This window comes from Populus euphratica, unplaced genomic scaffold, assembly GCF_000495115.2.
Source record: "Populus euphratica unplaced genomic scaffold, PopEup_1.0 scaffold300.1, whole genome shotgun sequence".
NCBI classification, from domain to species: Eukaryota; Viridiplantae; Streptophyta; class Magnoliopsida; order Malpighiales; family Salicaceae; genus Populus; species Populus euphratica.
The window spans coordinates 230,179-240,955 of record NW_011500182.1 but is presented as its reverse complement, the minus strand read 5'-3'; the positions used below and the strand labels follow the sequence as shown (position 1 = coordinate 240,955).

Here is a 10,777-nt window from a genome sequence, read left to right as displayed (position 1 = left end):
GACATCAATAATGTCTTCCTTCATGGTGATTTATCTAAGGAAATCTATATGTCTCCGTCGCCAGGGCTCCTACGACAAGGGCGGGAACATTTGGTTTATCACCTTCATAAGTCTTTGTACGAGTTAAAGCAAGCACCTTGTCAATGGTTTGCAAAATTCTCAGAAGTAATTCGCTCTACTAGTTATAAACAATCTCAAGCTGGCCATTCCCTATTCACCAAACAGTAAGGCAAGTCCTTCACAACCCTTCTAATATACGTTGTTGACTTTCTGATTACTAGAAATGATCCCATTAGCATTACCGCCATTAAAACCTTCCTACATAATCTTTTTCACCTCAAAGATCTTGGCATTGTTAAATACTTTCTTGGGATTGAGGTTTCAGCTTCTACAAATGAGATCTTTATTTCCCAACATAAATATGCTTTAGATATAATTAAGGATGCGGGGTTGTTAGGTGCAGCTCCTATTGATACTCCTATGGAATAGGGTTTGAAATTGTTAGATAAAGGTGATTTAGTCAAAGAGCAGGGTTGGATTAAAAGATTAGTAGGTAGATTAATCTACTTAACTATATCAAGGCCAGATATAACGAATGTTGTCCATGACCTAAGTAGATTTATGCATCAACCTCGTAAGCTTCATATGGAAGCAGCTTTACAGGTTGTGCGATGTCTTAAGGGTGCATCTGGTAAAGACTTGTTTTTCTCTTCAAACACTGATTTCAGATTAAGAGCCTATTGTGACTTAGACTGGGCAGGTTGCCCACTCACTAGGAGATCTACTACATGGTATTGTGTATTCCTTGGTCCTTCATTGATATCTTGGAAATCAAAAAGACAAAAGACAGTTTCATTATCTTCTGCAAAGGCCGAGTATCGCGCAATGACGGGAGCATGTTGTGAATAGACATGGCTTCAATACCTATTGAAGGATTTAGAACTTTTGCATCATAAAACAGCTCTATTGTATTGTGACAATAAGGCTGCCTTGCATATTGCAGCAAATCCAGTCTTTCACGAGCAAATGAGACATATTGAGATGGATTATCATTATATTAGTGACAAGATTCAAGATGGTTCCGTCACTACAAGTCATGTACATTTTGAATATCAATTGGTTGACATCTTGACCCAAGCCCTTGGGGAAAGAAATGTTTCTTTCGATGATTCACAAGTTAAGAGTGCAAGATATTCACTCTCCAACTTGAGGGGGGTGTTAGTAATTCCACAACCTCTGTTAATATTTACTTTTCTATTATAAAGATAACTTACAATGTAGTAATTGATTCCTAATAGGAAGGAAAGCCTGAAATCCTACTTGTATAAGGAATCCTGCTTGCCTCTATAAATACATGTAGAGATACAGAGATCAATAATAGAGATCAATAATATAGTTCCAGCAGAATAATTCTCTCTTGAGTTTTACATAGTGGAAAGGGAGAGAGAAGAATGATATATACATCAACAATGGCTATTCATGTGAATTACTCTGTACAAAGTCGGTCTTCTCCCTTCGAAAACATCGATCGTTTTAAGAGTAGGTTGTCTTGTTCTTACAAGGTACTCGATCCTCTAGTCTCTCTGTCACTTAAAGGCATCTACATCAGAAGTTAATGTACTTAATCCTTCTTTAATTTCACCTGTTCTATGCTTGATTAAGCAAGATTAGTGAAATATATGTACGACCTGGCTCTTTCCTATGCACTATATATGCCATTCATGTTTAGCTTGTTAAAACTGTATTTAACCTAAATACAAATACTGTGGATGTTTTGAGCGAGCAGCCATTATTGAAACAGTTGCAGCAACTTCCCATGCAACTTGATGTTTCGAAAAGCATAAAAAATGCTTCTGTCAAACTTTTGGATGCATTTGTGGATTCATTATTTCAGTTTGCTGACCAGCCCGTCCTCCCTTCTCAGGTAATTAACCCGCGAGACCCTTGACTGCCTACTCACCTCTCAAGTAGTATTAAGCATTGATGAATCATTTTCTACTCTGCTGTTTACGTGTTCTTTTGCAGAGTAACTTTGCGCCAGTTGATGAACTGGACGAACCTCTTGCTATAACCAGCATTGAGGGCAAAGTCCCTTACATAAGAAACGGTCTCTTCTTGAACTCAACAATTCAGTTTATGCTAGTTAGTGGATATTCAGAAATAGACTGTTCTTTTTAGTTATTATTTTGATGAATCCAACGTGAAGGCCGCTGACTTGTTCATAAACTACAATTCCAGGACCAAATCCACTCTTTGATGGTCTAAAATCTACGAGTTCAGTATTTGGAAAGATCGGTCATATGTGGATCGAAGGAGAGGGAATGCTTCACGCTGTATGCTTTGACAAAGAAAGTGATGGTGAAACATGGACGGTTCTGTACAATAATAGACATGTTGAAACCGGAACATACAAGCTTGAAAAACAAAGAGCCAAGCCATCTTTTCTTCCAGCCATTGAAGGCAGCCCGCCTGCCATCTTGTTAGCGTACTTATTAAATATGGTGGGCCCACGGCCTCAATCCTTTTATTTATTTATTTTTAACGGGGATGAGAAAACAAAAACCGATAAATTGATTAAACTAAAAAAATTAAAAAAATAAATAAAAAATAAAATTAATTAATTAAAAAATTATAAAAAAATTCTAGTTCAATTTGATTTTAATTTTCAAAATATAAAATCGATTGAAAGGAACTGAATTAAATTATTTCAACTAAGCTAACACTTGAAAAAAACAAGTATAAATTAAATGTTTTTTTAACTCTAAATCTAAAATAACATTCAGCCACTGTCTCCTCTTTTCTCTAGCTCTTATCATCTTCTCACAACCTCTTTTTTTTTTCTCTTTTTATCTTTCTCTCATCTCTCCCCGTAGCTCCTCCTCCATTTCTCTCTATCTCTCATCTCTTTAAGTTCATCCTTGCATCTTATTTTCTTCATCATATTCTCTTCTCTTCATATTAACAATGAACTTCATCATTTACTTTAATCAAACTACACAAAAGAGATGACCTTTTGATGATTAAGATTCTAACTCCACTTCAAGTTCATTCCCGCATCTTGTGAGTTTTTGCTTTTTTCTTTTTAATTATGTTATAATTTGCTTCTTGTTTCTGGATAGATTTTTTTTCCTTAACAACAGAAACTAAGATTTTCTTGTAGATTTGCTTGTAGTTTGTGGGCACTGAGCAGATCTGTTTTTCTAAACAACAGAAATCAAGATTTACTTGTAGATTTGCTTGTAGTTTATGGTCACTAGACACCGAGATTTGCTTTTTGATTTTACTGGTTTTTGAATAATAAAAACCAAATCAAAATAAATCAGTTCGAACTGGTTTTGATTCGATTTTGGTTTAAAATTTGTAAAATTAATAATTTTGGTTTGGTTAATTTTTTCATGTAAAAACCAAACCGAATTGAAAATGATCACCTCTAATTTATAATTAATAAATTAAAACTAGTATTTGAAGAAAAAAAAATTTGTAAGAATTTGATTTATTTTACTTTAAAATATTTTTTTGTTTTTTCTTAATATTATTTTGATGTTCTAATATAAAAATAAATTTTAAAAAATTAAAGAAATATTATTTTAACATAACTATAAATAAAAATAATTATTAGAGGCGCTGATTTTTGTTTTTACAAGAAAACAAATTTAAAACTCTAACGGCAGAAGAAATATTTATAATAATCAATGGAGCTTCAGTCATGAAAATCTTGTTCTCATGATAATATTTTATAGGAAAATTTAATAATTATTATAATAAGTAGACAATTAATGGCTCGAATTTCTGTAATTAAAATTGACAAGTGCCGTACTATTTAAATTTTTATATTCTTTTTCCCCTTGTTAATTTGGTGATGAAAGCTAGCATGAATTTAAATTTTTAGTATTCTTTTTTATTTTTATATTCTTTTTCCCCTAGTTAATAATTAATACTATTATTTTTATTTTTTAGTATTTTTATATTCTTTTTCCCCTTGTTAATTTGGCTATTTAAGTTCATGCATGATAATAAATTCCAGCTGCGATTTGGAAAAGTCAACAAAGATCTGAGCAACACCAATGCTTTCGAGCATTCAGGGAAGTTCTACTCAATTGCTGAAAATCACATCCCTCAAGAGATTGACATCTTTTCCCTTGATACTTTAGGCGATTGGGATATAAATGGAACTTGGCATCGACCTTTCAACAGCCACCCAAAGGTTATTTATTTATTTTATAATACCTGCAGAATGGCCCATGTATGCGTTCAGCAAGGAAAACAACACACAACTAATTAGTATTTCTCTCTGTTAATTTCCTGTCTGTTTCAGAGAGCACCAGGTACTGGAGAGTTGGTTGTCTTTGGGGTGGATGCGATGAAGCCTTTCATGGAACTGGGAGTTGTTTCAGGTATATTTTCATTTTCCATCCAGTTAACGAATCAAAAATAAAAATAAAAATAAAGTGTTTACTAAAATCAAGAACCATTTTTACTTGCGTGACAATTAACTTGCGAACCCTACTTTCAGCTGATGGAAAGAGACTCGTACATAAGGTTGATCTCAAGTTCAACAGATGCACCCTGAGTCATGACATGGGGGTAACAGAGAGGTTAGTGATCTTCGCCAGCACTGGAAATTAACTTGGAAAAAAAAATATAAAACTATGACAACAAAATCTAATCTTCGTTCTTTATTTATTTTGCAGGTATAATGTGATCATGGATTTTCCACTAACAATAGATATACAGAGACTCATCAAGGGAGGCCCGTGAGTGCCATTACACTAACCATAACTCTCAAGTGTCAATCATTTTGTTCTAATCAAAGTGTTATTACGGCAACGAGAAGTAATTTGGTTTCTGCCACTTAACAGGTTGATAAAGTTTGAAAAAGAAGAATATGCAAGAATCGGGATTATGCCCCGCTATGGCAATGCCGACTCAATCCGTTGGTTCGAGGTGGAACCAAATTGCACATTTCACATTCTTAATTGATTCGTGGTAGGAGATGAGGTTAGTAATGAAAACTTCACCCTTTTTTTGTTCAATTCATTGCTTGCAATGCATCTAATCTTCTTCTTCTTCTTCCTCATTTTTTTTTTGCTGGGGCAGGTTGTAGTGAGGGGATGCAGGTCCCTTGAATCAATCATATCAGAATCTTGCGATATGGATTTGGACAAGGTTGGGTGGGTCTCCGGAAGACTTAGGAGCAAAGGACCTGTTGAGCAAGATGCTAAACATTTCAAAAACGATGAACTGTTGTTCTGCCGATCTTATGAATGGAGACTAAACATGGAAACCGGAGAGGTTAAAGAGAGAAACCTAACTGGAACTCAATTATCTATCGAGTTTCCAATGATCAATCCAAATTTTAATGGTGTAAAGAACAAATTTGGCTACGCCCAAACTGTTCATGGCTTGGCAAGTGCTACTTCAGGTCAGTTCTACATTCCGAATTCATCGATCTCAGCATGTAAGATTTAACTGTAACCTGGCTTACCATGTCATATTAAGCTTTCAATTTGGTTGTTCTAGGCATGCCAAAATTTGGAGGTCTAGCCAAGTTGTACTTTGAAGAGACTGCCAATAAGGTAATTAAACTGCTGAATAGTCAGATTATCGCAATATTATTATTTCTTTATTTTCACAAATGAATTCGTGCTGATCTAAATTATTGTTCTCTGATCTAGGAATGGGAGGAATCTGAAGGGCATATAAAGGTGGAATACCATGAATTCGAGGGAAACACCTTCTGCACTGGAGCTGCCTTTGTCCCGAAAGAAGGTGGGCTTGAAGAAAATGATGGCTGGATCATCACTTTTGTTCATGATGAAGACACCAATACCTCCAAAGTAAGTTGATTTTATTGATGTAAAGCAATCGCAATTCTAATAATTTGTTTCCCAATCATTAAATCCTGTTGTTATTTTGTTTTTCAGGTTTATATAATTGACACAAAGAATTTCACAAGTGAGCCAGTTGCCAAAATTACATTGCCATGTCGAGTCCCATATGGATTTCATGGAGCATTTATGCCAATTCCATCGCACAAGTAATTGGACAATATTTCATGGAAGCCCACAGTAATTTTGTGGAGAAATTAGCCGAATTGACCGGATCTTGGACGCATTATATTAGATAAAAACAAAATTGTAGAATTATTTTGAGCATAATCTTACAAAACAACATTTATAGTTATGATTCAACTTTGAAACCAGATAATGTGCGTGCGTCTGTCTCAAAGAAAATGGGCTGCGTTAGGTGGATTCCATTAGTTATTATTATTATCAGTAATATTTTTAACACCATTAGTATTATTATATTATTGAAATAACCAAAAAAAAATATAAATTTAATTTGAAAGCTATTATTATTGATGACCTTATTATTGATGAACTTTTATTCCACTGATAATTTTATTAGTAAAATAATAAATAATAAATAGTTTAAAAAAAACATTACTTATAAGCACCTTGAATTTTTCATTTCCTCGATGATTGTATTAGAAAACATATAACACAATTAGAAAAGGCATTAATCATCAATGTGTTGAAATTTCATTATGTTTTTTATTCTATTAGTAAAAAAAACATTAATTATCGGTCATTAAGAAGTGAACAGTTCCCAATATTTTGTTAATATATCCTTGTGTAATTAACATCATGAACAATACTAAAAATAAAGAAGATAATTCTTATAACCACTAGAATATACTAACAGACACATTCTGTCAGTATTTTTATCAATGTAAAACAATATCTGATGCTAAATTGTATCTATATTCCTTATTTATTCATCTTGCAAATATTTAAATTCACATATGCACCCATAACACAATAACACCAATTTACATCATAATAATAAAATAAATATTTTTTTATCGTTCAATAATATATTAATATCATTGTCATTCAATTGAAGTGAGTTTTATTCATAAATATTACATTATAGTTTATGGAATTACAAATTTTTGTTGTCCAAATTAATCAAAATTGTCTTCTTCTTTATCAATTGACTCATCTTCATCTTTATTATAATTTTCTACGTTGATTTTATTATTATCATTATCTTCATTGACTTGTGTATGTTCGCTGAAACTCAAAACATTACAATTTTTTATGACATGAATAACTTATCCATTCTAGATGTGAGAAGTATATCTAAATTTTATGTGTATGACAAGAGTTCTTCCCCTACTAGTTCTGGATTTATAACAAGAATACTAACATGTTTTGCACTTGGTTGAACTCTACACTTTCAAGGTAATACAACATATAAAATTTTAAACACATCAATTTTCTAGTATCCTAAACCTAGAGGTTTCATCATGGACTTAGCAAAATAGAAGTTCTCTTTCAACCTGTTTCTTTTATTTAAAATACTTATCGCTCATTCGATAATTCCATTATAATCAGCCTCACTCAACCCATAATCTAACTTAATGGTGAACACCTATGCAATAGTTGATAATTTACTCTAATTTATGCAACCATCATATAATGGTTCATCAAAATCTCAAAAATATTAAAAAACTTATGATTGAATATTAGGTTATTCATTTACGATTGAACATTGACTAGTATGACCTTGATTCATTCATATAACATTCATAACCATATTCTTATAAAGATTAATATTGTTATCTACAATTTCATGTAAGTTGGTAGTACTAAAAGTTGGCCCAATCATCCTCTCTACTATAATATCATAAGGAACATATGGTTTTTCGTGTGTAAACCAACATAGGTATATGTCCATGAACTTTTTTTTGTAGAAGATACATCATTACAATATCTAGATCGATAAATTTTTTATTATTACGCCTTTTACATGAATATCTAATACTGCATCTACTAATTTTTCTTGGATTAGATTATGCGTAATTAATAAAACCCTGAATTTCATTACAATAATTCATCATCCACAATCTTTGGGTGAATCTCGATACATCTATGAACAATCATTCATTACTTATATTAAATCTATTTAAATAATGATGACAACATGTATTAATTAAGCACATTAACTAAATAAATTTACAAAAATATTAATTTAGCTCAATCTTATTCAATTTATTTTAATAGTTCTCTTAATTCATTATCAATTATATGTCTATATAAATTTAAATTTCTACACATTTACCAAAAACTATAACATAACAATAAAATTGACAAAATATAAAACGAACTCGTTAAATAATCCATTATTTATTTTATTATAAAACATCAAAGTCAAAAATTCGACATCAGTTAATTTCATCAATTTACAAACAAATATAATTTTACAAAATTTAAACAAAACCATAACATGTATAAATCATAAATCCATATATCAAAATTGTATAACAAAAAAACTATAAAACAAGTAAATACCCAGACAAAATACTATACTAAAAAAATATACAAAAACATAACATTTAAAAATTATGTTCAAATAAAAATGGGAATATTTACTTACTTAAGGTAGAAAATTCTCAATAAAATTTGAATAAGAATATAGATGCTAACAAACAAAATATTGTGATGACCATATTTCTTGTAGGAGATTCAATTGTGTTGAGATTGGGGGAAGATGGGTGGCGTTTGTTGTAGAAAAAAATGCATAAGGAAGAAAAAGAAATGGGAGAGGGGAGAGGAGGGTCAATCACCAGGTCATAAAATTTAAATATTATTTATTGATTTACGGATGAAATTATTCCATCGGTCGTTCTATAAGTAAAAATATTATGCCACCGTATGATTTTTCTTTTTGAATGTAATTATAATACAGTTTATAATTTCTTCAGTATATACCGAGGGATTATTCCATCAGTATATTTACAGATAAACTTTCCCGTCAGGTCAATTTCATTGGTAAATCTATTGGTAAAAGTTATACGTCGTTATACTTTTCTGACTTTTTTATTCCTTTTTGCACTGCAATTTTCTGGGTATATACTGACGGATATAGCAATGGAAAAGTCTACTAGTAAAATTCACTGCAATCTATCGATCAAAAAATTCCATCTAATTTCCATTTGTGTTTGTCAAATTTGTTGTAGTGATATTTGGTTAGTTAATACATATCATGATTTTTCATGAATGCTATATACTAAAAACTCTCTTTAAATCTTGATTATAAAAAAACTATAATTTCTAGCTTTTAAAAAAAAAATTACTTTAAAAAATTACAATCGCAAAAGCTTTTATAATACCAAATCAATATTAGATATTTTTTTTCTTTTAAGGAGGTGACCCTCCACTAGTCTCCGAGTCTCCTACCCTATCTTTTCAGGTTCAATGAACGACACTGACTGACAGAAAAAATTTCAAGTTTTAATTGTTTACACAAGAGATAAGACATTTTAAAAGTATGCAAAAATAACTTGACTATATAAAGTAGCCTATTTTTTAAGCAACTACATGTGGGTGTGTTGTTGTTTTTTCAATAATTTTTTGTATATTAAAACTAAATTCTTTTTTAATTAAATTTCAATTATAATATTTATACTCAAATTCTTCTGTTTATAATGTGGACAGAAATTTTTTGTTTTAAGCACTTAAACTGCTAAGCTAGTTATGAATCAGCTGCCGCCCTTTGGCATACTTGTAAAGTCCAATTATTGAGAGTTGTAATTTTATTAATCTCTAAAATACTAAAGTAGAAGTAAGCAAATGGTCAACATTAACTCAAAGTCTTGGAGTAATCCCATCTGCTCTTGTTTGGTTGATGCCATTGAGAAAAATCTAAAACAGCATTATGTTAATCAATGGAAGTGGCATGATCCCATATGCTTTTAATTGGTTGATGCCATTGACAAAAATCCAAAAAGCATTTGCATCAGCATAATTTTTCTCCAAATTTCCCCTTTTCGCTAACAAAATTTTCCCCATTATTTTTTCTTGGGACCCTTCAACCTTTGAACTGAACAATTTTAATTTTTTAGTCGTTGGAATATTAAAAATCATAATAGTTTAACCAAATTGTCAAATGAATACTAGCTCAAATTTTCAAAATTATTCTTTCCAAATGCGTTCTTAACTGGTGAGATTGTAAGATTTTATTAGAAATGAAAAAATAATTAATTATAACTAAAAATATCAATATTTTTATTATAGAGTGAATTACTAAATTACCATGGATTGCACTATTCGGCACTATGACGTGAATTAATATAAACTATGAGCGATTTTTCTGTAAATTGCATTATTTAGTGAAGCATGTTAAGGCTATATATACCATAGCACCAGGTTAGTAGAACTCATCAATGTTAGATTCTACTATCAACATGACCATCAAACAATGTGAGGTCTTACCCCCAGTAAGATCCAATGCTGTAATTTTTTTCTTTTCTTTTTTTTTTCCAATACGGTAAAGAGATTATTATTATTATTATTATTAAATTTAAAAAAATATATATTACCATTAATGAAAAACAATAAATTTTAGTTTAAGGAATTAAAAACTATAAAAAACTTAGGCCATATAAATTTAATATTATTATTAATATTATAGATATTATTAATTTCATTAATATTATTAAGTTTCAAATAAATTTGATTACAATAATATATATATATATATATTTGATTTGAAGAATAAAATCAATTATTATTATTATTAACTTGGATCTGACATCCCCTTTCAAATTCAAGAAACTTAGAATTAGAAAATAACACTTCACTTAAGTTACTTATAAGTGGCAAGAGCAGAGATCTAAATTCCTTGGATCTTGCACCCCCAACTAGTTCAAGACCCACCTAGTTCAAGACACTAGAAGCAAGTGTTCGAACCCAGGTTTGGATTTGCTTTA

At 30.8% G+C, this 10,777-nt stretch overlaps 1 pseudogene; it reads left to right on the top strand.

Annotated features, from left to right (window-relative positions):
• The first annotated feature begins 1,469 nt into the window (after positions 1-1,469).
• LOC105111544 (carotenoid 9,10(9',10')-cleavage dioxygenase-like) lies at positions 1,470-6,242 on the top strand (annotated as a pseudogene).
• Positions 6,243-10,777: the final 4,535 nt, after the last annotated feature.